Genomic DNA, 27,286 nt, shown 5'->3' with positions numbered 1-27,286 from the left:
ACAAAGTTAGGTGATGAGAGAAATTGGGGAATGGAACTGTGAAAGGTTGAAAGAGAGGGACTGAGAGATGAGGAAGCAAGGGCATAGGGGTAGAGTGCCTTGAGGGGGCTCGGGCGGAGGGTTCGGATATGGATGGAGATGGGATAGGGGACGTGAGGGAAGGAGAGAAGGGGGGAGGGTGTAAAGTGAAGAGGGGTAGCCTGACTCTGACAGTGACTGTCCATTAACAGATGAACTTGGCCAACGTCCAATTGTTTGATGAGACTGGTGTTGTGTGGTTGTGTGTAGATGTGTGCGTTTGCGTGTGTTTAGCCCCCCCCCCCCACCCCCGCCTCGTCCCACAGCATTGCATACATTTGCTCTGGCTCTGCCTTGTTTGTCATTTGGCTCCCTTTGCGTTCTTCATCATACACTCACATATATACACAGATTGATTAATGCTGGCTTGAAGAACAATGCTGGTTATCTTTTAAAATCATACATAGGGCAAAAAATATATATCACATTTGACTTAGAATGACCACATTATTAACAATTGTATTATTGAAATGTATTATTGACTTGATTGCTTGGCATTCGTCCACTTGCGAGGTCCCTAGCCGTTAGCCCTGAAAGGGAAATTAACCAAAAATATGGACTCAATCTCCCGTGCACAACCATATAACTTCAATGTGTTCTGGGAAGACCTCCAATATTTTGGATGTTGGACGTAAGATGGGAGAGCCTAATTCCAAGATGTTTGATGAGGTACACTTGTTCGTTCCCCTGCAACAAAAATAAAAATAAAAAATAACTCTGCGTTTATGGACCTTGCTTTCAGCACTTGGATAGTCACGCTAGGGCTGATACAGTGCCTTCTCCAATGTGCTCTCATAAAGTTGGAAGCATTAATTGTAAGGTATCTTGCTCAATCTGGAAAAGAAAAGGGAACTAAAAAGGGTTGTTTAGGTTTTGCCCATATAGTGTCAAAGACTTGAGACATAAACATAACAAGAAGAATTAGATACGAACTACACACTATAAATATATGCACAGCAAGAATTAGATACGAACTACACACTATAAATATATGCTACTGAGTTTTTATTTAGTACGATTGTAACTTCTTAATCAGATTTTTTTTTTTTAAACAAATTCCAAATTTACCCCAGTCAATTTATATTTAAAGTCAATTATACTTACTATACATGTCATGTCTCGGTTTGTACCTCTATTATGTCATATTGTTGAATTGTTTGGAACAAAATGTTAAATAACTGTATTCTTCTGCACTTCCATGCTGATGTGCATTAGAACTGCATAATAAATTGATGCCTATGGCTCATTTCAATAAAAGTATATCTATTCCACGCTATTCTTGAACTTTCGCAAATTATTCACGCTTCCTAAAAAAGGGATTATAATTGCCGCCATCTCGTGCTATGTTCTAAGCCAGTGCCTCAGTATTCACCAACCCAAAACTACTAAATCCAAGCAGTGACAACCCGAACTGGTGGACGTAAAGTTTTAGCGATGTTCTGCAGAGCTGTTACTGACATCACTATTTTTGATGGACTGTTTAGTCCTAGTTTAGCAAAACTATCCCAATTTCATTGATCTACATCCGCCGATGACAAATGGAACATGGCGGCTGCTAGAGGTGAGAATGGCACAATTTACGCTTATCCATATAAGAGTGGTTGAGTCGAAGTATTCTGGCGTGTATACAAATCAACCTTTCGTTGTCTCATTTTGTCTCATTTATAGAAACATTACCGTAAATACCAACAACACTGTAAACAAAAAAAATTACAAAAAATAAGAAGAAAAACTATTTTGCAAAATTTTTATTTTTTATTTTTTGCAATGTCAGTCACAAATCTCTCGAGGATTTTCAGCCTACACGCAACAGTTTTCTGCTTTCTCCTGCATTGGAAAGCTGATTTGATGCATTTTTTTGGTGTGTTGGCAGGCAACATTAACCATTTGATTTTGTTGTCTCTTTTAAAAGGATCCTATAACACAACAACTCTCATACTGTAGGCAGTATTTTGCCAGTAGAAACATTTTCAGACTTCTTTTTTGCCATTATAAACTAATGTGTGTAGTTGTATGTCGTGCTCATATGTGTTGATGTGTGCCGTTCGATTGGCTGCCAACGATAGTCCAGGGTGTGCCCCGCCTCTCACGCAAAGTCAGCAGAGGCAGACTGCAGCTCACCTGAACCCAAATGAGGAAATGCACTATAGAAAATGGATTAATGGATGCCTAAGGTTAATGGGTCATTGACGGAAAAGGATTTCCCCCGACCCAGCCCAGGACCTACATTGCATCATGGGTCTTTGTTGCATGTAATATGAACCATGAACTAGACATGTTGACACCTACTGTTGTATGTGTTGAAATGACACAGAACCAACATACAGTATACGTTTATTGCGCGTGTGTGTGTCACAATGTGCGTGGGGTTGAGGAACCAAATGCAGGGAAGCGGATAATTTATTAACAGAAACACAAACAGGGGGGGTACTGCTTAAACTCTAAATAAAACCCAACGAAGTTCTGAAAAGACCAAAACTCAAAGTAGCAACAAAACACACGAGGAAGGTGACAATGAGCAGGAAGCAGGAAACTGAATACAAGCAAACTGACAAAACAACGAGAGACACCTAGAAAAGACACACGGGATTGGGTTGATGGGCACGGGTGGAAACAAAAGACGAGCAAGACAGGACACAAGAAAACATGCTAACACAAAACAAGCCTAAATATAATACTGTATACACAAACACAAATGACAATGTGTTCCTTCCCAACAATCTAATTTCATTACGAGGATTTAATAAAATCCTACCAAATATTAATAATACGCCAATATTTTAATAGAATCAGTTTTCTGTAGGACTATGATTCAATACTTAATTTTACAATGCCAAACAAAATTACGTTTTACACAGCTCTTGTATTGGATAATGGGAGTGTACCTAATCTTGTGACTTGTATTTACATGGGCAAACAATTGTGCTTTAACGTAGAACGGGAGTCACATAGGTCCAGTTGCTTAATTCAGATTTAATTCTTCAACACAGGCCAGCAACAACACAAAATACACAACATTTAATTAGAAAATATATTAAATGTTATCTACAATTCCACAACAACTTTTAAAATGAGGGTATCCCCATCAGCATTTATTTTTCTTATTTAATGATCAGCGTCTTTACGCTGCCATGTCGAATATCCAAATTGTGCCAGTGTGCGGCAGAACATCTAAAAGTGTCACTTGAACATTTTACGTAGAGCATATCATTCACATTTACATTTTACATATACTTTGGATCTTCTGAATTCTCTGACTTTACCAGCTGTCTTCGTTTGTTTAAATGAGGGGTTTTAGACAAAGCTTTTGTCGTTATCCACTTGTCTCAGAGGGAAACAGTCAGTCCTTCTCATTTTGTTCCCTGCAGTATGTACTAATTGTATATATTCTTTTTAATCTCTAAATTGCCACTGCCAGTTTTGCATCGAGGAAGTCATTGACGCACACATGCGCAAAACAGAGAGGCAGTGTTGTGGTACAACTTACTGTTTCTACCTCTGGCTATACCTCACCTCGCCCCCACTTCCTCCTGGCTATTTGTGGCATCGTTGGCTGCATTTGAAATTAGGAGCTTCTTGGCTTGAAGCTACCATATCTGCTCGCTTCTTGCGTCCCTGCTCTCTAATCTTATGTAAACACAGAAATCAGCTTCCAGCTTACTCTGGCAGATGAGGGCCAGCAATGATGTCCCGCTGCGATACGGCCCTCTAAAGCCCGGATTTAAAGTTTAGAGGTACTTCACATTTTGGGGAGGTTACTTTATGTAGGAGGGAGAAGGTTGTCTATAGTCTCTTTATCATATGTATACCTAGGAGAAGGAAATACAGGGCAGTGTGCATCCAAAACAAAAAAAGCAAGCTTTGAGAGGATTTAAACAAATATTTTGCTATTGTGTAAAAAAAAACACAAACATATTTCCTCCATTAATAAAAGGCGGTGGCTGGTTTCTGGTGTCTATTCTGATAGAAATTGACATGATGACGAGGAAAAGCGCAGGAGGCATACAAAAGCAAGACAAAGATGAAGTGGAGTTGAAAGAAAGCAAAAATGTCTTCACCATGTTGAAAGAGACATGTTGTGACATGACCCATGTCCAGACCCGTGTACGCATCAGTGTCTGTCTTCCAAGATACATTTTTATGTATGCCTGTATGTGCATGTGTGTGTGTGTGTGTGTCATGAGATTCAGAGGATGTTTGAGTGTGTCTGTGAATGATCTATGGTTTGTGTTTACCAGGCCATATTTTGTCCGGGCTTTCCATCACTGGCGTATGAATGATAAATTGCGGATGTCCATCGGATTCACCAAAGCACCTGAGGTCCCTCTTTTTTTCTTTGTGGAAACATTGCAATTTACTGATGTCTACTTTTCAAGATCAACAAACTATTTGTGCAAAACAACTTGAGTTATTTTGAGTTAGTTGCATCTGTCATCGTCGAATGAAATTTGGACTAAATAATAGCATCCAGTATGAAATTATGAACACACGTATGCTCTGCGTTATATATGTCGAATGTTTTTGGTGTACAGAACTCAAGAAACAAAAATATATGGTGGGCATACTACTTAAAAAGCTAATTTTGTCAAGAAAAAATAAATCAGACCTAATGGATAAATAGCAGGTGTCTATAGTAGTGCTTCTTTCTGAGTTATCTGTAATGCCCCGAAGGAAGAAGAAAAAAATTGCCCACCCCCCCAAAAAAAAATCTCCACTGCAATTCGAAATGGTATCAATTGTCTATAAATTTGTCGTAAATACACTTCTGTATAACATTTTGTGTTTTGGTTATAATGCCAGTGCGCATTTTGACAACGAGAGCGTCACTGCCACCTAGTGTAGTGGTTATGCAATTACACTTTATTCTGCTATGGCAAAAAAAAAAAAAAAAGGATGCTCGTAGGGCCACACGTCACCCCCCGGCATCACACCGTGTATCCCCGTGTATCTGTTTGAAAAGGACTGCTCTATAGAACGACATTCTCAGGCTATTGCGTTCATGCCTCTCTGGGAATTATTCCTGTATGCATTTTATCCCCTCATGTGATATTTCATATTTATTCAGATTTACTTTACTTTTTTATATAAATTGCGTTTTTTTTCCCCAGAATGGAACAAATGCCCCAGTGTTCATATTATGGTCATACAAAAAAAACAAAAACAACAACATTTTCGTAACTGCGTTCATTGCATTTACTTCAATATATTTACTTTTTAATTGTAAATTGTAGTTGTAAGAATGGGAGGGAAAACAAAAACAAAAGCATACAAACTATTCTAAATCCATTGCATTCTAAATGAAAACATTCATAACAGGAAATTATTAACCTTAGAAATAGAATTATCTTCATTCACAAGGCTATATTTGCACATTAATAATAATCATCATCATTGCTAATTGATCACCTTTTTAATCTGATGATAAATAATTCTCAAATTTACCCCCAAAAATAAATTTATTAAAGTAGGTAAGAAGGAATCAAACAAGCTTTTCATCTTCTGCTGTAATGTCCGTGTCTCTCTTTTGCTCTGTCTACACTTTAGCGTCTCTCTGGGTTGTTAATCCTTTACACTAATAAGACGCCCGCCCGTCTTAACATTCAGGATCAATTTATCTTTCTGCTGCTTTTGTTAGTTGCTTATGAACTTTATTAAGAGCCGATTGAACCTTTTGAACCGGTTTGTTGTTTGACTGGTGCAAACGGAGATGGCAGACGGTGAGTGAGACATTGTTTACTCTTCTTCTTCTTTCTTTCTTTCTTTCTTTCTTTATTTCTTTCTTTTTTTCTTTCAAAAATGCTTGAGGTCAGTTGAAATCAACAGTTTATCTTTACAGTTTTACCAGTGTTGTTTAATTAGCTCTTTCTGTGTCTAGCCACTACGTAGACATGCCGACAATGTCAAAGACCATCTTTTGAATTTATCTGCTTAAGCTCCGGTGCAAAGCACAAATTCAACCCTAGCCAGTAGCCGTGTTTGGACTTTGATGATCTTTTGTGGTGACAATCATGTTAGGCGTAAAGCAAAAGCAGGTCAAAACAGTGGAATTAGTGCGGTAGTCCCAGTTTTTGAATTTTGAGAGTAGGGCTTGAAAGCTGTTCGATTAACACTTGGTGGTCGTTCTCGTCATTATTTTCCTGTTGTCTTAAAGCGTGTGCCTTTTAAAAGAAACTCTATGGGTTACCTGACATCACGTGTGCATTCTGACGACCGGCAAGGTCTCACAACACTTGCTGGGTTGCTGTCTCACATCCTTCTTGTTTTGTCTGGTTTTTTTTTTTTGTGTCTCTTCTAACCCTCCCTTTGCTGTGTTTGTGTTTCCATAGCCCGCTTGTCTCAGTAACAGTAAATACCCTTGCTACCTGACACAGATCCACCTTTCTACTTGACCGGGCACATAGAGAGGGTCAGCTGTGTGTGTGTGTGTGTGTGTGTGTGGGTGCGCAGACGTGTGAAGAAAAGTGTATTCCCCAGTGACCCTCTGCCCCCCGGTTTAAAGGACTGAGTGAACGCACCCTCTTACTCACTCTCCCCCGAGCAGGCTCCCATCTCTGACATAAAACAGGTTTAATCTTTGACACTGTGTCCAAACTGGCCTCTTTGCAGGTGAGGAGAGCCTCCTGGGGTGTGTATGTAACCGTTAGATTCACTCTGACCTAAATTTGGAGGACAATAGCCTGGAGGCTGTGTGTGTGTGTGTGTGTGTGTTTATGGTTGTGTATCTCTCTTGTGTTTGAGTGTTTCCGCTCTTTGGTTTCCCTCAATGCTTTTAGCCTCAATCTTTTTCTTGAGCGATACAACTACCGTGTATTAGATATTTGCTTCTTTATATGCTCAGCTGCAACCACTGGTATGCCACATGATCGTTCACATCAATTGAGAAAAGCAATATGCCCCTGCTTTCAATTCTTTATTCCACCCACACTGAAAAACAACAAATTGGACATTTTATACAACCAATTTTAGACTAAATGCTGCTTGAAATTGGAGTGAATTACAAGGGCCCAGACATTTATGAATGTCTAACATCTAACGCATCTATGCAGAACAAGCCGTCCAACAACGCTTACTTGAAGTGATTTCTCTGTATTGCAAAAACATCCCTTCCATTACATACAGTATGGCCGGAGCCAAACAACCTGGAATAAAACGAGTGCCTGGGTTGATATCACAGTAAAATGAGGCAGCATGTTTGAGCAGTCAAGATGAAAACCCCCTTTAGGTTTCCGCACGTCAAACAATTTTAGTACCCTATAAAATGTTTTTACTTCCTAATTCTGTAAATTCTGAGTGTATGCACCATGTTACTCAATGGGACACAGCTTTGTGCTAATTAAACGGCAAATAATTGTACACAATTCATTTACTGTATATAAGGAGATTCCACGTCCCCTCCTTAATGTAGTCTTCTATTTCTGATTTTACACATTTCATGAAATTAGCCTCCTTATTGGTAATTATTATGTTATTTTTATTATTTATTATTATTATTACTTTAATTATCATGTTCGGTTGACTCTAACACAAGATTGAGAAGAACAGAAAAAAATTGTGGATGAAGGCTGGGCATCTTAAAAAACAAAATAAAAAATACATATGTGATCCAAACATCCCCGCTTATCTTATTTTAATCTTGCATCTTGTCCCTTATTTAAAAGTTTGTAGTTTGTCTTCCATGATATCTAAACTGCACCTATTTATTAAATTTCCTGCTTAGTTTAATCGTATTATTTAACAGCCACATTAGTAAATCCTGAGCATGTTTTCCCCCCTACCTAAATATTAACCTATACCTGATAACTGTCAATGTAAATTGTGATGACATAATAGTCGTGCTACATTGTTAGATAACAATTAGGCATTATATATTAGTTGTTTGTTTACTATATGTTTGAGAAAAGTTGTATTTTGTGTTCTTTTTATTTCAGAGTGGTTATTCTATAAAAACAAAGATCTATCATTAACTTGAATGTCCAGCTCTAACCTTTGGAAATTACACTATAGGCATAATTTTTGTTACCCTTTCAGGTTTTGATCATATTAATTTGAAATATGAAAGTGGACAAGGTTGAAAAAGAACTATTGCTACAGTAGATGCCTGAGAGCAATCCCAGAGTTCTTGTTTTTACTGCAATGCTCTCCGATGATGGAGATATTGACCTTTTAGGAATATTTACCATGTAATGCAATTATACCACTAATGGATTTGGCCCACTGATCTTTTTGTGCGTAGTGTCAGCGGGCTAGTAAAGCGCTGTTGGCTTTATTACAACTCGCAGACACACGGACCATGCACACCAGTCGAGCCCTGTGCTCATTTGCCTGTGTATGTTCAACATCTATAATCCTCCCTCTCTTGCGAAATCACACACAAGCTCAAACGAACATGCGTGTGCGCACACAGCCACTAACGCGCACGTGCACGCCAGACCCCTTGCGAGTGTGTGTCTGCCAAGTCAGACGGCAGACTGCCAGCAAATAAGGGGGCTGTGATGGGGTGAGGGCTCATCTGCCGGGGTTAGCCAGCTACAGCCACACACACACACACAAGCGCACACACTTAAGCAGTGGCCACTTAGATTAACAGGGCTAATTACCGCAACATGGTGCTTGACTTTCCCACTGTGGAGGGACGATGAGCTCCGGCCGGGGTTACAGTACAACCAGTAGTCAAACGCGTCGGTACGTATTACACAATCATGATTGATAAATAGTATATACATATTTTTTTTGTCACTGGTGTTTATATGTTGTGATGTACTAGACTGTAGGGTTAGGGGTTATTAAATAATATAAATTAAGGTGATTTCCAAAAAAGAGGACACTTGGCCTGACCTCGAGATATTTAAATGATACTTAAAGTTTACTCGAATAAGTCATACATCATAACTATTTTTAACTTCTCTGTATGGGTAGAAAAAACAACAACAACTCTCTTTGAAGTCTTACTTGAAAAATGAATACATAATCACAATGTGCCCAACTTGTTTTGCCCCAAGATCTACTTTTCAAGCATTCGACCACTTAACTCGGGATCAAACCCACGCTGTGACCATGTCATGTTTGGGAGCACAGAATGCTACCAGTGAGCTAAAAAATCTGGCCTGGGCAATGATGATGACATTACCGAATGAACAATACTGAGCTCTTTAAAGAAATTAAAAAAATATATATACAAAAAAAAACATTACAAAAAAATAAAAAATAATAATAATCTGGCCTGAGATGTTGCTCAGCACCTTATTTGAGCTGTCAGGGGCAAACTGACTGCAGTTGTATTTGGCTTGTTCAACTGGTAACATAACTCACCTCTTGGCGAGATGTCATATTATTATTATTATTATTATTATTATTATATTACATCCCATTTCAGCAGCAAAACTGTTTTCTCTAGCACTCACGTATCGAAACATCTATTGTGGCTGTCTTAACTTCCACAATATTAATAACATTCAAAGCACTCTACGGATCTGCTAACCAAAACTTTATTGGCTGTTTTACAGTCAAGGTTAAAAATAAGGGGTGATCGAGGCTTTTCTTAAGGCGCCTAGACTCTAGCCTTTAAATCCAGACTCACTCGTGGTTTTGCCGGAGAGTGAAATGACGAATTTGATTGGCCGGTCTGTTTTCGGTCGGTGCCGAATTGCTTTCTATGGACGCCTGTCCAGACCCACTTTTTCTTTCAAGAAAGTGGGTCTTGCCAGGCTAGCTAGACTCTGGAATAGCCTCCCAAACATTAGAAATGCAGAGCCTTTAACATCTTTTAAGTGACATTTAAAGAAATAATTTTTTAGGCTTCTTTTACTGATTTTACAGTTGAAATTCTTCTATGTTATTACTATATTTACATTTATGTATGTTTTTTAATTCTATTAATCTTTGTTTTTTTATGTCCAACTTCCTTATGCCTGTTTGATTGCTTTTATAGCAAACAAATAGAAATACATTGCTTGAAAGGTGCTACATAAATAAATCTATTATTATTATTATTATTATCTATTATTATCTATTATTAATTTTATTATTATTATTATTATTATTATTAATATTATTATTATTATTATTATTATTATATTAATAAGCCTTCTCTTCCGGTTTCGATGTCACACATGTAGATCACATATTACAGCAGCAACATGGTGCGTTGGTCCCATGAAAATGAAAACCGGACATTTTCATGAATTTATAAAACCCCACCTGGACGCCTGGATGTAAAAAAAGTGGACATGTTTGGGACAAAACTGGATGTTTGGTCACCTTAATATAAATCATGGCTAAATATTTGTTTTTTCTTAATCATGCCAAGACATTTCGGACAAGTGTATGCTCTCAACTTTGTGGAAAAAGTGTGTGAAAGAAATTTTTGGATGAGTTCAGTGTGGAAGAATGTATCTAACCTCAACCAATCAAATACTTTTGGAGATAACTACAACACACTCTTGCAACCTTTGACATCCCAAACACAAATTCAAACGATGCATTATGAAATTGGAAAGAAAGTTTTGAAAAGTGCACGCTCCAATGCCTGTACTGCTACAAATGTCTACAATGTTCAACTACTGTATATGTCCTCTTTTTTTCTTCTTCTTTTTTTTTAATTTAAGTGTGATTCTACCCCATGTGTATATTTGCGTGTCCTCTACATTTGTGATTCACGGTAGTTCTTGTCGTGACTCGCCAGCCCACATATTGCCACAAAGATTTACAGCCTCTAATATTAAAATGTGATAAAGAGTTAAATGGTAGCCATTTCAAGGCGCAAACGGCAAGTGCAGAGCTGTGATGGCCGCCGGGGGTTTTGGCAAGACGTGTGAGGCGTGCTACTGTCGGCTTGAGAAGTTGAGGCACGTTTAATGGCGAGAAAAGGCAGAGAGGAGGTGACGGGAGGTTATATCAGAGTAAGTATGAGCCACGCTGAAGGAAGCAATGACAGAGAAGACGCTCGGTGAGGAAGACGAGGGCAGATGGTAAAACTTGTGCATGTGTGAAAAGCAACAGGAAGTCCTTGTCTTTGCCAGTCTGGAGTAAATATGGCACACTTTGCCACCCTCACTCACACAGCCCCTTCTCACGCGGCTTCTGGAAAACAAGAGGGGGGAAAATCGTCGGCATAAATGCTGTTCACAACAAAAGTTCTGTTTCATACTGTGGTCCAACATAGTGGCAATAAATCAGATCACTCGTCTGCTTTCTCTGAGGAGTACATTTGTATTGAATTACAGTAACGGAAAAACTAACTGTGACTCACGTCTCTTATACTGGTGACTGTATGAAAATAAATGGTTATTGGCACTGTTATTACTGGCATTTGATAAATGATGACCAAAGCAAAACTTTGTTTAGTCTCTGAGGTTTGGAACATTTAAAAATGACATATCAGTCTTGCACTACAAATCTAGCGTTACACTATTCTTCAGTGTTTATTTTTCAACATATTCAAATGTAAACTTTTTCGCAACCTATGTTACATAAATATATTGTATGGATTTAACTAGCTTCTTCAGTGTTTTTTTTTTTTTTAATAATTGGAAACACTGTTTGGACCCATGCATAAACTATTTGTACTGTATACAAAAAATAACTGCACGTTTGAACACAATATTGTCACATTGTGTCCTAGTAATTGTTCTTAGGGATGTTCAATACCACTTTTTTTTTTCCAGATCAATACCAATATGAGTACTCAACTCTTGAGTTGTCACCGGTGTCGATACAAAGTCCCGATACCACTATTACTTTTGGTATAAATATATTTTAAAAAATCAGCCCCACCCCTACATAATTTTTTTTAAAAAGTACAGTGACAGAAAATTTGAAAGAAAAACCTATGTATCCCAATAAAGCCTGTTTCCTTAAAAAAATGCATGAAATTATTTAATTGCAATTTTATATTTTTCTAATTTCCAGTTCCTGACCGTAAAATGTCCACAAGAGTACGAGTGCCAATCGTTGTGAAAATTGATAACTTGAAGTACCTGTAGGGCCGGGCATTGGCTCGATACCGATACTGGTATCTGTACTCGCCCATCCCGATTCTTTATTATTTTATATTTACTGATTTGTAAAAAAAAAAAAAAAAAAAAATTGCTTAGTCTCACACTCACAGATGGCCACCTAATTCAGATTCAATGCGTAGGTAAGAAAACCTTCAAATGTATAAATGAATAACTCTGCTCACTATGTTTGCCAAAGTAGGATTGCTTTAATGGGTAATAATTAATAATAAACTTAATAAAATAATGCAAAGCTTTGCAAACGTGTTACAGTGTTAAATACATACACTGTTAGTGTATAAAAAGAAAGTCATGCGTGAAGAACTTTTCTGCTCCGTACCACATGAGATAAGCCTGCAGGACAGATACCACTAAATTCCATATTAAGCACACTCACACACATGCATACACACGCGATACCCTTATATACATAGGTAGACGTATAGGGAAAGAAAGGTCGTGTGGGAAGGTTACAATTGGGACATGTTATTTGGTAATGGTTATATAGAACCTACGCATACACACAGGGACACGTGCACACATACACAAACATGCACTCATACACAGAAAAGCAGCTATGCTATGTTTCAACTTGATTTAGAGGGCTCAGCTGCAGGGAATAGGAGTGAAAAAAAGAAAAGAAAAAAAAGGGCAGGAGACATAGATGGACTGAGAGAAATGGGGCAGTGTAGTTTACAAGTAGTCGGTCTGGAGTAGAAGAAATATAGTGACCGTATAACTGTTTAAAACAGAAATGTTGCCGGTTTTTATGAGGTCCAGTAGTCGCTGCCCTGTAAGGAGAAGTGTGCTTTGTGGGAATTAATCTGTGCATCTGACACACTGCAACATACATTCCATAGAAGACATTTGAGAGCGTACCGTCCCAAACGGCTTTGTCAGCTATTTTATAGGGACTTTTTCTCCCTTGGAAATCCACTCCAATAATGTTCTTTGTAGATCATTCCGAATGACTGGGATGATGATTTTGGAGAGACATGCATGTGTGTGCTTTTAATGATGTGACTCAGAGGGTTTTGGGGATGGCAGAGAATGATATTCCACAAACGGAGAGAATAAAAGCTCATCTGAAAGCCAATGCAGATCCATAAATGGATACACATGAATGCGATGGTGTCTGTGCTTTTATCACTTCATCACAAAGTTGTCCAACAACCTCTCAGGCCTAAAAAAAAAAAAGGTACAAAGTCATCTAACATTTTTTATTTGAAATGAATAGTGCACTATGCGTCACTTTCCTCAATACATTCTTAGATCTTTGGTTTCATTATCAGTACACGACTACATTTAATCTGCTTGAGTGAATTCACTTGTTTTGCATGTCGCCACCTAATCTATCAGCGCATAAACACTTGTTTTGTTCCCCGCCTCCCATGGCCATGCTTGTCCAATTAGCTGAGTGACCTCATCAGAAATAATTTTCTCAAGATTGTCTAAGAGCAGTTACAAATATTGTGTTTTCGAAAGAGCCTAAAAGTGACAGTGAATAATCTCTAGTGGTGAACTAATAATTCATTAAATTTCGCCGCCATCTTCCTGCCAACTGATGTCCAAAGGACAACTTCGCAAACGTAGTTGGCTCTGGTGACGCTTGCATCGAGCGTCGGCCCCAATGGGTCGACCGTCGCTTACTTTCCACAGTTGGGGCCTGCAGGTGGTCATTGCTGAGTCCCGTGATTCGGGCTCCCGTCGTTTGTCACCTTCTGCTTTGCTCTCGCAAGCTTTTACTAGCTTTCTATGTTTTACTATCTTCTCCCGCTAGCCGCTCCGGCTAATTCCAGATCACTTGATCTTTCTGCGTCACTTGCTTGGCTTCACACCGGCTGCCACATTCGCCGAGATGCTCGTTCGCTCACGCAAAATAAGAATTGGTGGTAGACTTGAAGTGTGGTCTCTCTTAGCCACCGTAGTGTGCGTGTTTTGAAATTCTATGATATAGCATCTAGTGGTCACTTATTACACACAGTCATTTTAAAGTCTTAAGCTAAACTTAAGGTGTGGTGTCTGTGTGGGGCCTCTATAGTATTGGTTTCCTTTTGTGTTTCTACTTTCCTTTTTAACAGACATGCCACAGTGCTGATTGACTTGCTCTTCACGATGAGTAACAGCAAGCCAGGTGTGTTGTGAGTGTGTGAGCGCATGTATTGAAGAATAGCTTTAGGGTTTGTCTCTCATACATTACCTGCCTTAAGACAGATATATAAAACAGGTAAAGAGGGGAATATTGTAACAAAAAAAAGTGATAATAAGCAGGTTTAGAAGCCACCGTCCCTTTCGAGGAAAATATTGCCTCAGTGTGTATTCGTGCCTGAACCTGACCTGACGGTAATCTTAGTGACTCTTCACTTGCAAGGAATGGATCCTGTTTACCCTGGAACCAGAGCTACAGTATGTTCTCCGTGTCAAGAGCCCCTTGTGCGCTCATGCCGCATGTCTCAGGATTTAAAATTCCACACGTACAGCTTATTCAGAACTGCGTTCAAGCGATTTTACAGTCGTCATTGCATTTTATCACAGCGCAGCATTCAACAAAATAGTTGAAATGTGACAAAAGAGTTTTACTATCACATAATTTGAAAAGGCAAAAACCTGTGAAGAAGGCTTTGTCAGGGGGGAAAAAAAGTACCAAACACACCAATGCCGTGTCGAATGAGGATGTTTGAGATGGAAATTTCACAAGGAAGTGAGAACTGACTTCAAGAAGTTTGGTTGGAAATATGCGTGTAGTACCATTCATTTACATTGTTTTCTCCATTTGGATCGTTTTTCATATGCCTAATATTCATGTGAGTTAACGTTAACATAAGCTTTTGCGTAAATCTAAAGGATCTTGTTAGCTCTGAGCACAGACTTCTATTATACATTATTCATATTCATTATCGTTACCCTCTTAAAATAATAGCCTAAGTCATTTTTTTGCAAAATATTTTTTTGCCTAAATCATGATGCAAATGGTAAACAATTTTTGTGTTTCCTCCCCAAAAAAACTAAAAAATTTACGATTATTTTAAGAATTTTGAGAGAGTATGAATCATTTTGGACATGGAACCTTCGTCAAAATGTTAAAAAGGTATCAGTATCGGGCCTTATTTCACGGTATCAGTATTCGCGACGACGCACAATATCAGTATCGGTCGACCTCTTGGGGCTGCTTTACAATCAGGAACTACTGAAATTGAAAATGTATCTACTGTAGTATCTGTTACATACTGTTGTAAAGTTCTAGGACACAACTGACTTTTTTTTCTGTTTCATTGCAATAATTCCGACATGTCATCTATTCTACTTTTTCTGACACTGCACCAAAAATCTGTAAAACATCTTCAGCATTTTGACCAACAAACAAAATGGACACTCAACTGTATTCATTTGGATTAATTCAAAGTTTTGACTTACAAGCCACAGAAAAAAAAAGAAAACATTAAAAAGATGTAACTCACAGCAAAAGAAAGCACATTCCTTGGAAATGTATTCTACATGTGCTACAGTTTGATAAAGCCAGACGTGGATACTGCTCTACCTTTATCTCAGGGGGAAGTCTGGTTTCTCAATTATCTCTGTTTGGCGCTACTTCTGACCTGTGGCTGTATTTACGCGAACACACATTTTATCCATGGCTTTTAATGGCGTATAAAAAAAAATCACTTCCTTGTCAAAAAGCCCTCTCCTAATAGCTTTTCAGAGTTGTTTGGGAGCTGTTTGGGTTTGGTCATTAGTGGACCATGAGTGTGTGCGCACGTGTGTGTGTGTGTGTGAGAGGCATTTTGGAAACCAGCTGACAGATGCGCTGTAAGGTCGTCTTAGGTGGGATTGAGGGGTGGGGAGAGGCCGAATGCATGCAGTACCCATGAGGGTGGGGTTAGTTGGGGTTTAGAAGTATGTGGTGCAGCACTTAAGCCATACTGGGCCTGATGGGAATGCCAGGCCCCCCACACCACTTCCCAAAATCACTAATGGAGCATCTTTGGACACACACGCTCGCACACGCACACGCACGCGCACACACACCTTACCACATGCCTGCAGACACAAGTATTTGACATGCTACATTATTTTACCTGGATATTGAAGATATCCGTACAGCTGTTAAAATATCTATCATTCTCAGTTTTTTTCGTCTTATTGCTGTTCTCACTTCTAAATTATTTACGAGCCTTTTTGTTCCCTGCTGGTGTCCAGGCGTATGGTTCAGTGTGTGTGCAGAACTGAATGCGGCTTCACACACCAACAGAAGAGCCTTTCACATCCATCACGAGCCTTTTTGTCACTCCCAAACCGTCTATACCATATGCTCTGCGAGACGTCAGCCCTTCAAAAGCACAGAAAACAATTTCTCCTCACCACAAACACAAAGTTCATTTCGCTCTACGTCAGACTTTTTACTGGTGAATGTATGTTGAAAATGTGTGCCGCTTGATGTATCGAGACTTATTCATGCCAGGCAGAAATTCTACACTCAAAGAAATTGCTCACTTATATAAGACGTTCATTGATTTGTTTTTGGACACACGTCAAAGTAAATCAAGCATTCACAATCGTGAGAATGCAAAACTGATTATTTCATTTGACTATTCTCTGTTATCCGGACAAGTAGAACTAACAACCTCCTCGGAGAGTCCATATGGACTACAGTACGGAATCAGAAAATGAAGATTGAGCTCCTGAAGTGATATTTGAAAAAGGAAATTACATAACATCACAAAGGACCATGTGTTTTCAGTTTTGTTATGCCACATGGAACAACTGTTGCCGCTGGGTTTGAAGTGATGATCAGTTTTTCTTCCCCTCATCCAATAAAAGAGTGTCACATACTTTTAAAGCAGTAGCAGGCTGTAACGCACACACACACGGACCGTAAAACGGATTTTACAAAGTATATCCCCTATATGATCAAATTAATCGTGAAGCAAAATAAGAAAAAAAAGAAGTTCTGCAGGATTATCGCTTGATGTCTGCCAAATACATCTGTCTACTCTAGAAATTTCACACAAACCAAAAACCTGTCTCCATCATCTTGGCTGCGGCTCTAATGTTGCACACCCTGTTTCTCTTGGAGGAAAAGAGATTTCTTTTGGCAGCGAGCGCTGGGCTTTACTCTGCGAGAGCCGTCCCAGTCTCCTCGCACACGCACACACATGCGTACGCAGTTAAAGAGGCAGGTAAACTGCTGTTCATTTCATATTAACACAGCCATATATTCTGCCTGTCTTGCTTGCTTTTACCTGCCCCGCCTACTCTCAGTTTTTCCCCGCTCTATATAAAACGTCTGGGGGATCGATCGGGCTCTCAGGGTGTAGCGACTGCAGCTCTAATGAATGAAGCCTACGGTGTTTATTAAGTAGACAAGGTAGGGAAGGAGTGCCGGAGGGGAGTTGGTCTTCGAGCTTCATCTCATCACGACAATGCTTGATGTTGATGTGAGTCTGCTAAAGAACATATAGGCTTGCCTCGGACAACTTGGTGGCAATAAATATTATCTGGAAAGGCAGCAAGTCACTGAAATTATATCACACAGTTGCTTTGTTCCATAGAAATAAAAAATAAAATAAAATATACTTATATACTATAATCTGAATACATACAATACAAAAGGCGATGTATGTGCATTTCCAACAGGAAACGGATACATAAATACCAGAGGTGGGACTCTGTAATTGCATGTTTATATCTAACTATATGTTACATAATCAAAAGCAAATTATTATGGTACAATACATGACTAAACACTTTTCATGTAAACTTAAATGTGATTTTAAGGAAAAATACTATATTGGGATATAAAGGTCTTTCTTCAGAATGATCTGTCATGGATGGATGGATGGATGGTATTTTGGGGGATTTTTTATGTAGTGGTATTGGTGAATATTCAAGAGTTGAGTACAGTGTTCCCTCGTTTTTCTCTGGGGTTAGCTTTAAAAAAAATACTCGCAATAAATGAAATCCGCGAAGTAGTTAGCTTTATGTTTTTTATCTATTATAAATGTTTTAAGGCCGTTTATCCACTTTTCTCATCAAGGCATTTACATTTTCTCTCATTTCTCTCTCTTTAAACATTCCCAATGTTCAAACCTTCATACTTTTTTGTAAAATAGGTACATTATTAAAAAAAAAAAAAAAAAAAAACATGCAAAATTGCACCCAAAAAATCTGAGAAACAGTGAGACCGCTAAAAGTGAACCGCATTATAGCGAGGGAACAGTGTACTCGTACTCGTATGGTCTGGGCGAAAAAAGTGGTATCGAACATCTCTAAGAAAAGCAGAAAAGTGCCAAAAAGACATAAGAGAGCAAATATGTGAATATGTTATCAGGCAAACTTGTCACAACCTCTAACATCCTTTTATATGAATTAGTCATAAACTCTCTTCATGCTGGCTATCTTCAAGCATTTAAATGACCTTTTGTAAACTTGATCCATGTGTTCGACGTTCTGGTTGTAGCTCCAAACCATAGTCAGGATCGCAGGGGAACTCTTGAAAGCTCAAGTCAGAAATGGGCTTCAGCACTAATTTGCCGTCTTTGCAGGAACACAGCGGACACAGACTCTGCTTGCAGTTTTCTCTGTGGATCCAATTCCTTTTTTTCATTTTTTACCCCGTGTAACGTGCACACACCTTGTGCGCAGGAATATGAAAGTGTAATCAAACATGTTTTAATGCATGTGAAATTAAAATGACTGAGTCTCAGGCGTATTAACACAGATGACGTACTGTAAGTGCTAAATACAAACAGAAAAATCACAATCTAAATCAATCTTATAACATGAGATGTGTCCATGCTTATTGGCTGATTGTTGGGGTCAGCATGACCATTGATTTTCCAAGCCAAGTCTGATTAAAATGATCAGGAAGTCGTACCTCACCCCCTTAAAATCACTCTATATCCTTAACATAACATCATCATTTCTAATGAATTATTCTCAGAGTGCAACTTGAAGCCCATTTGGAAAATGATTGCTAAAATAAAATGCTTATTTATTTTTATTTTTTTTCAAAATACACCTGAAACCCACTTGCAGTTGTGGCCCCATCTGAAAGTAGCGGGGCAGGGTGCGGGAGGGTATCTTGAATGTGAATGTTTTTGCTGCAACCTAAACTCTATCTCTCCAAGGTCGACAGTGAGACTGTGGGAGGCTGTTTGTGTTAAAAGCAGGATGGCACATATTTCCTCTCCTTCCTCCCCCTCTCTTCTCATTCACTCTGTCACCACAAGCTTGAGCTGTGTTGCAAGGCAAAGGCTTTTTATTGCTGATGGCATGCAGTCATAAATTTGTATTAAATATGCCCCCCATCGATTGGCCTTAAATGAACACAATTAAAGAGATCGGCACTGAGTGCTTCCCACCTGGGAGAATGGAGGGATGACCGGAAGAAAACGAGTAAGCAAATAGACAGAAAAAGAAAGATGGGATTGATTTTCTGTATTCACGCAATCAAAACGCTGGATGGAGTTAAGTATTGAGAAAAATGTATTCATTCATTGTTCTATAAAGACCGTTTGGACAATTCTATGTCCAAAGCACAAAGCAATTTTCGTAAGAGATGTGATTGGAGAAGTTTGGTGAGGAAAGCTTTGGAGCCCTCACCCCAACGTTATCAAGCATTTAATTTCACAGAGGTTGTGAGCCAGGCTCCATTAACCAACATCACTGACCTCTGCTCTTACAAATGTTTTTCTGGATGAATGGTCACAAATCCCCACAGACACCAAAACCGTTTAGAAAGTCTTCATGCTAAGTCTTGTACTAATGCAAATTCTAAATATAGTGGCCTTTTGTTGATATATTTGTGCAATTTTGAGAGGTGGATTGCTACAGAAGTGCCAATGTGGAGAAAACATTTTTGTCCGGCAAACATGTTAGAACATATTTGCAAATATGTTTCCACACATTTAAATATGTTTAAACGTATTTGTAGGCTCATTTTTTCATAATGTCATTGACTTGCACATGCGCAAGTGAAAAAACAAAACCAAAAGTTTTTTGACCATTTGGCCCACATTATATCAGTACGTTAAAAAATTAAGTAAATAAACATTGTTTATTCATATTTTTTTTAATCATTATTATATCTGCAGTGCATGAGTGCCATTTGACATTTTTTCCCATAATGCCACTGAGTATGCACATGCACAAGTCATCGTAAAAATGATCAAATCACAAAACTGAGGAATAAACAATGTTTGCTTACTTACATTTTATTATTTTATTTTTTTTCATTTAATTTATTTAAATTTGAAATTTTTACATGTTTTAATGCATTGGTATACTGTAGGCAAAATCTAAAAAATATATATAAATAAATAAAAAAAACAATACCAATACCAAATCAATACCCTGTCTCATCGTGGGGAGAAAATGCCAAATGAAAATCATGCACCGCAGACCAAATAATAAATCATATAAAATGTAATTGTTTTAGCATTTAGCCTACAAGTACGTTTGAAAGTATTTAAACACGTTTAAACATATTTGCAAGTACATTGAATTTGCAATTACATTCAAACCTATTTGCAAATATTTTTAAACACATTTTGCAAGTACATTTAAACATGAATATACAAATGTTTAGTCCACATTGGCATTTCCATGCTTCCGTAGATTGCAACTTGTCCTGAAGTTACAATAAACATTGGGTGGTTACAATATGTAAGACTAGCACTTTTGGATTTTTATGATTCTTCTTTTCCTTTGCATTGCTGTGAAATCATAACATCAAGGCAATAAGAAGTTAAACTTGTTAATGGATTAAAGGCCGGGGAGGGCATGGATGAGAACAACGGCACGGACAACTGAATTCAGTGTGAGACTACAGCGAGTGAGAAGACAGCCACCTGTATGCAGTGTTGACGGACAGATGGAGGGATGAAGTCAAGTGGGCGGAGGAGGGATTAGATGAGGAGAGGAAGCAAAGTGCTGTGCGTGTTTGTGTGTGGGCCTCCGTCCAGCTGAGGTGTTTGCTCGGCTCAGAGTGATCTCCTAGCGCGGTCACTGCAGCACGCACAAAGCACACACGCATACAAAGACAGACACACACATTCGCACTGATGACTGAATTGCCGTGCTTGGCAGCTGTTGCAGGTCTCTGCAGATCGTTCAATACTAGCCCGTGCATGTGTGTCATTTGTGACCATCTCATTTCTTCTCCCACTTATGGCAAGTAATGAAAATCTCAGCGCGCTCCTAGTGCAAGTGCATTTTGGCTACGGATCTTTCAAAAAATAAAAAAATAAAAAAGAAGAATGTTATAACTAGGGGTGGCAGGTGATTCAATTTTTTTTTAATCGTAATTAATCGCATCACTTCAATAGTTAACTCACGATTAATCACACATTTTATATCTGTATATATATATATATATATATATATATTTCTATATATAAATGTACAATAAAATGTACAACGATTTTAGTTTTCATTCTCTTGTTGACACAGAAGTGGAAAATAATGTTAAACTAATAGAAATATGGCTGCATCTTTTAGTCATTTATACAATCATTCCATAATAATTCATCAAATTGAGCTAAAATTAAAAATATTAACTCTATTGATTTGTGTTGAGGTCATTTTTCTGCTACCAGATGGCATAATTACATTTGTAAGATGTTGGTGACAGCTCAGTGCATTTTTCTTTTCATATTAAGAGCTATCTATTCTTTAACATGAAATAACATGTGAGATTCTGCACATTTTTAAAACGTTAATATACAACTCCACAAATATATGCATTATTATGAAATGTATTCCTGCTTATGTTTTGACGTGGACGTGTATGCTACTGGAATTCCTACACTACAGGCTTTTCAAGTAATTGTACAGAAATAAATTGTAGTTAATTACAATTAATTATATATATATTTTTTTTTAAAGCGTTAAAAAATGAGTGACGTTAAAGGAACTTTAACTCAAAATTAACACACTATTTTGACACCCCTCGCTAGTTTTTACAAATAAGAATCCCATTGACAGAAGTTGTGCATAGATGTGTATTTATCATTTATATATGCAGTAGTGGAGACATAACTAAACACCTAACTACCCCCTGTTCATTTTCCTTCTCCAAGTACAAGTCCTGCATGTCAAACAGAGTCAGCTGTGTGCAATCAATCAAAAGCCTAAATTATTCAGCCCCAGTAAAATCCAAACCAACTCGGACCGATCGAATTAAATCTGATGAAACGGCAAGAGATCAAGAGTTGAAAGCGAGAGTTTGCATCCTGGGATGGGGCCACACATGCAGGCCCAGTTTTGTGTGTGTGCGCGTGCGCGCCGTCGACTCAAGACTGACTCTTGTGTAACCAAGTTCAGAAGCTTCCAACACAAGCACAGACACATTGAGGACCACCTTCTGTCTTTCAATCCCTCCCTCCCGTCTCTCTCTCTCTCTCTCTCCCTCTCTGTGCTCACATAAGTGCTGTAATTTGGCTGCTCTGTAATTTCACTATGGTGGTTTCGGGTTAAGTGGAGGCTGTCGCTGCGATCAGGGGTGCCGGCCTTCCACATGGACACGCGCACTCACTTGTACACAACGACAAGCATACTGCCACAGCGCACTTGGATGCTTCTCCAAAGGTCACCTCCATTTAATTACGTGTATAAACACAGTTTAAAGGTGCAGGCTTTGTCATTAGAACAGCCTTTACAAGATGCATTACTGTATGGGTGACATAGTTTGCATGTGTGTGACATCAAGGGGAAAAAAACAACAAAAAAACACACACACACACACACACTCGATTACAAGTGAGAGAGTTGCGGATGCCACAGTCTGTAGCCCGGCAGGGGTTCCAAACACAGAGACAGAAGGTATTGATATATTCCACAAACACACATACACACGGACAGACGATATTGATATTTTTTGCTCACAAGGCGAGAGAGGACTGAAAGTAATTTAAGGCCAAGGTTTGTTGCTGTCGGACAAATTGATATGTATTCAAGACCTTACAGTATCTAACTTGCTTTTCTTTATGGATTTAAACTTTGGTGCTGGGCTCTAGAAAATAAAAATCTGCATGGGGCCTTTCTTCATATAAGTCAGTTGACTGCTGAGATGACACCGACCGACTATTTTTTCGTCGCAATTGTTTGCTCTTGACTAAGTGACGAAAAATGAGGAATATGTTTGCTGGATAAATCATTGCTGGAATTTGGCTTGAAATGAGAAAAATGTCTCCGATTTTGAGGAACAGATGCCATAAATTAACAGAAAGCCACATCAACATGCTCAAATGTTTTTCTCAATAACTTTGTTGTTCACACTTTTGTAACAGAACTGATTTGAACTTGACCAAAATACATTTTTAAGTTTAATCAACACTTTTATTGTTTTTAAATAGGGGTAAAGAAGCACACATAATCATTTTGACAGGCTCTTCACAAAATTGCAGTGATAAAGTTAAGTAACTACTAAATGGGAATCATTGATCAAAAGGAGAATACAATAACTTGACTGTTCATTACCAGCAATAAATTCGATGTCTTAAAATTTCTTTAAGGTCAAAAATGAGGTGATGAAAGGTTACTAGTAATCCTCGTATAAGCAGTAAAAAATGCTGAGGCTCAGATTTAAATCCCAAATTTTACAAGAGTCCTTGTCCCTCACTCCCAGTATATGTTCTTAATCCTGTTTTAGTGATGTTCCATCATGTCAGTTACTACCGTCTCACCTAGAGGTGGACTCAGCCAAGGACAACCTGCAAAGAACACTGACGGGTTGAAAGAGGAGGAGCAAAGGGTTTAGATGGAAGACAGAATGAAAAGACTCCACAAAAAGATCTCGTAAACAAAGAGAAGACAAATTTGTAGAAATTGATCAAATTTGTGTCAGTCAAAAAAAAAGAAGATGGACAGTATAATTTAAGAGGTGGCAAACACTTGGCATCAGTATTTCTCTGAAGGATGTTCTTAATAAGATTTAATGATGGCAATCCAGCTAATTTATAGGACAGGATGACTGAAGTCAGCCATTTCAAAGAACGGGCATTCTGTGGTACAGTCCAAAGATCATTTGAAATAACAATGTTGGCTTTATTTTGCGTCGATTGAAGTACACAAATATTAACAATAAAAACATTTGTACTGACACTGTCAGTCAGGTATTAAGTCTCTCTCTCTCTCTCTCTCTCTCTCTCTCTCTCTCTCTCTCTCTCTCTCTCTCTCTCTCGCTCTCTCTCTCGCTCTCTCTCTCGCTCTCTCCTCACACAGAGAGGGGGTAACACAAGCGAAGCCGCCTTGATCTCCCACTTTTCCTCCCTCTCCCATGCAGCACCACTTAAGTGCCCAGGCAATGCCCTTGGTTTAATAGAGTGTAATGCCTGAGCTGGTCACTGTAGCATGGCTGGTATTGAGTGTTAGGACATTTGTGAAACTGAGAGTGTCTGTTCTCCAGAGTCTCACCAGGAGCTTTTGACATTTAGCTTCGAGTAAAGAATCCCACACAATCATCCCCGTGCACATCTTCCCTCTCCTTCCTCTTTCAACCGCTAATACACCTGCTGCACTCCAGCTAACTAGTTATAGAATGTTTGTCGTCTCTACATTCATATTAAATGAAAGTATTACTTCACCTTTCTCACCTCGATCCCCTTGCCTTCATCTTTCTGTCTCCATTCCACTTTCTCACTTAATTTTTCTACCTCAGAGTGGCAGAGAGTTTTCCTAATGAAGTGGTTGATGGGAGTATATTACAGAGAGACAGAGTGGAGCAGTCGCCTACTCTAAAATCCATTAACCTTACAGTTTCACTCTGTGCATGAACAAGTCGTACCTAGCAGTGTATAAGGAATATATGAGTTAGAGAGAAAAACTCTGTTCACTTAATTTGTATTAGTATTATATTTTGTTAACACGTTGGAAATTAATCTTATGCAACCATGGTGCTGCACACACTCATGATTTCAGATTACAACTATTGCCCCGTAATTACAAAAACAAACAAACAAACAAACAAACAAACCCTGATTTCTCTGATGCTTTATAAACTTTTCTTTTATTATTATTATTATTATTATTATTATTATTAATGGAAGTTATAAGGCAAAATGGTTTTGAGGGCAAATATAGCATTTTAAATGGAGCAAATCTGTTTGTTGAATGTTTTGCAGCCAGATTTTTATTTTTATTTATTTTTTTATTATTCTTGGCAGTAACACTTATGTTGTTGAAAAATGCATCAAATCTAACCCGCAGGAGTCAGACCGCCACATCATCCAATTCCTGCATCACCAAAATAGAATTGACTAAATTAATAAATGGACTGACCGGTTCATCAAGAGGAAAAATGAATGATTGAATAAAATTAACCATCCCTAGTCTTGATAATGCAAATTATATTCAGAGGTTAAATCTGATGCAGGTGGCCACATTAGTGGTAATTTGTGCCGATTTTAATGATCCATAATTTAGCAGCCCCTGTTCTGGTCATGTGGGACAACTGTGTGTTGGAAAGGAGAGACTGGCAAAAAGGAGATGCATTTCAGTGAAACAAAAAGACAGAATGTGCCACTCTGTACACATCATTTAACACATATTTTACAACTGCACACAGCAATTGTTTACAATACATACATGTTGTCTTTGCATTTGTATTTGTGGTCTTTGTATCTTTTAAAATAAGGTTATTAGCATAATGTCTAAAAGCTGATTATTACACTGTTTTCTAAGCAGTTTTTTGCAAAGTGTGTTTTGTTTGTTTTGTTTTGTTTTATTCATTTTTTTCCTTTCGGACACATTATTACAGGTTACATCGATCACATAATATAATTTGCAACATTGACATTCGAAAGAAATGCTGACGGGTAGAAGCCATGGCTTATTAGTAACCCATCCCCATCGATTCTTACTATACGCATCAGTCATATACATTGATTACGATTAATATCGTTATCAATCCCAGACTTAAGTCTGCACAACGTGTAACAGTTATTGAATGTGTCGTAAAGCCAGTGTTCCCAACTACTGTGCCATGGAACAGTAGTGTGTGTACACCATGGGAAATGATCCAATTTAAATTATGAATTCATCTGAAATCTCTGTTCAGCTATCCATGCCAGCGACATATAGTGACAGGCGGAACTGTTAAGGCTCTTCCACTAGATGGCTGAAGCTACCATTAACCTGTGCAGACAGTTGTTGCATACAACAGCATAATAGGTTTGTCTTCACTGCATGATGATTCTAATGTAAAAAAAAAAAAAGTGCTCTGACTCAATAAAGGTTGGAAGACACAAAATAAAATATAATATGAACTTTTATGCTATTAAGGAGTAATGCACAGTTTATCTCCGCGAATTGGATCCCTATTTTAAATAATTTAAGATTAGAATTCTGACTTGTAGTTAGTTAAGAAGAATATAACTTAGTTGTTTAGTCACATTGATTTATATTTAAAATCATCTAAATGGCAGTACCTGGTCTTGTTTGTTGCCAACATTTTTAATAAAACTGATGTCTGTCCGACCGTGTCCGTAATTAGATTATATGTGCATGATACCGTAGGTGGCACAAAAGGTTATTATTGATGAGGCAAATTAAAGTCAATGTTTTTGTTGCATGTTCATCTCATCCTGTCTCACTATTATTAAGTAATTTCTGCTGCAGGAACATAAATTGTGGTCAACAAAAGTACTTTTATCCAGTTGAATCCTGGGTTATCTAGTTTCTTTGCAATGTGAACATGGAAAGTGCAGTACAGGTGCATTGCATCGGAATACATTATAATTGTAGAAAATGTCATTTAATTGAGCAATTCAGTCCACCATTTAAAAAAAATATATATATATTTCCGTGATTAAAGCTTACAGTGAATGAAAACTCACAATTCACTGTCAAGAAAATTAGGTTTGAATGATTGTCACTGTAGATATTTGATTGCAATTGGCTTTCCATTATTTTCTTATCTGTTTGATAAATCTATATAAAGAGTTTCATTTTTTAAATTGAACTTCTGTATTGAAATGCATACATTGTTGTAAGATATTTGAATTTATTGAGGCGCTCCCATATAATGTAAACATGTGCACATAGTGAATATTAAATTAGAATAACTCTGTATGGAAACATACCATGGGGATTATAGGGGCAAACTTTTTTGCTATAGCATGCTGTATTTATAATTGAGTCAGTCTGAAAATGTAACATAACTGTGTTACGTACCAGTTAACTTTTCAGTATTTTCAATTGTTTGTCATCTGAAATAT

At 38.0% G+C, this 27,286-nt stretch overlaps 1 protein-coding gene across 2 annotated transcripts in view; it reads left to right on the top strand.

Moving 5' to 3' along the window:
* Window positions 1-27,286, top strand: part of bcl11aa (BCL11 transcription factor A a) — a 48,034-nt gene that overhangs the window by 14,496 nt on the left and 6,252 nt on the right. The window lies entirely within an intron of this gene.

This window comes from Leptonotus elevatus, chromosome 13 (assembly GCF_054856555.1).
Source record: "Leptonotus elevatus isolate MCC_2025b chromosome 13, RoL_Lele_1.0, whole genome shotgun sequence".
Lineage (NCBI taxonomy): Eukaryota > Metazoa > Chordata > Actinopteri > Syngnathiformes > Syngnathidae > Leptonotus > Leptonotus elevatus.
The sequence above is the reverse complement of the archived record's forward strand: the minus strand, read 5'-3'. Positions and strand labels throughout refer to the sequence as shown.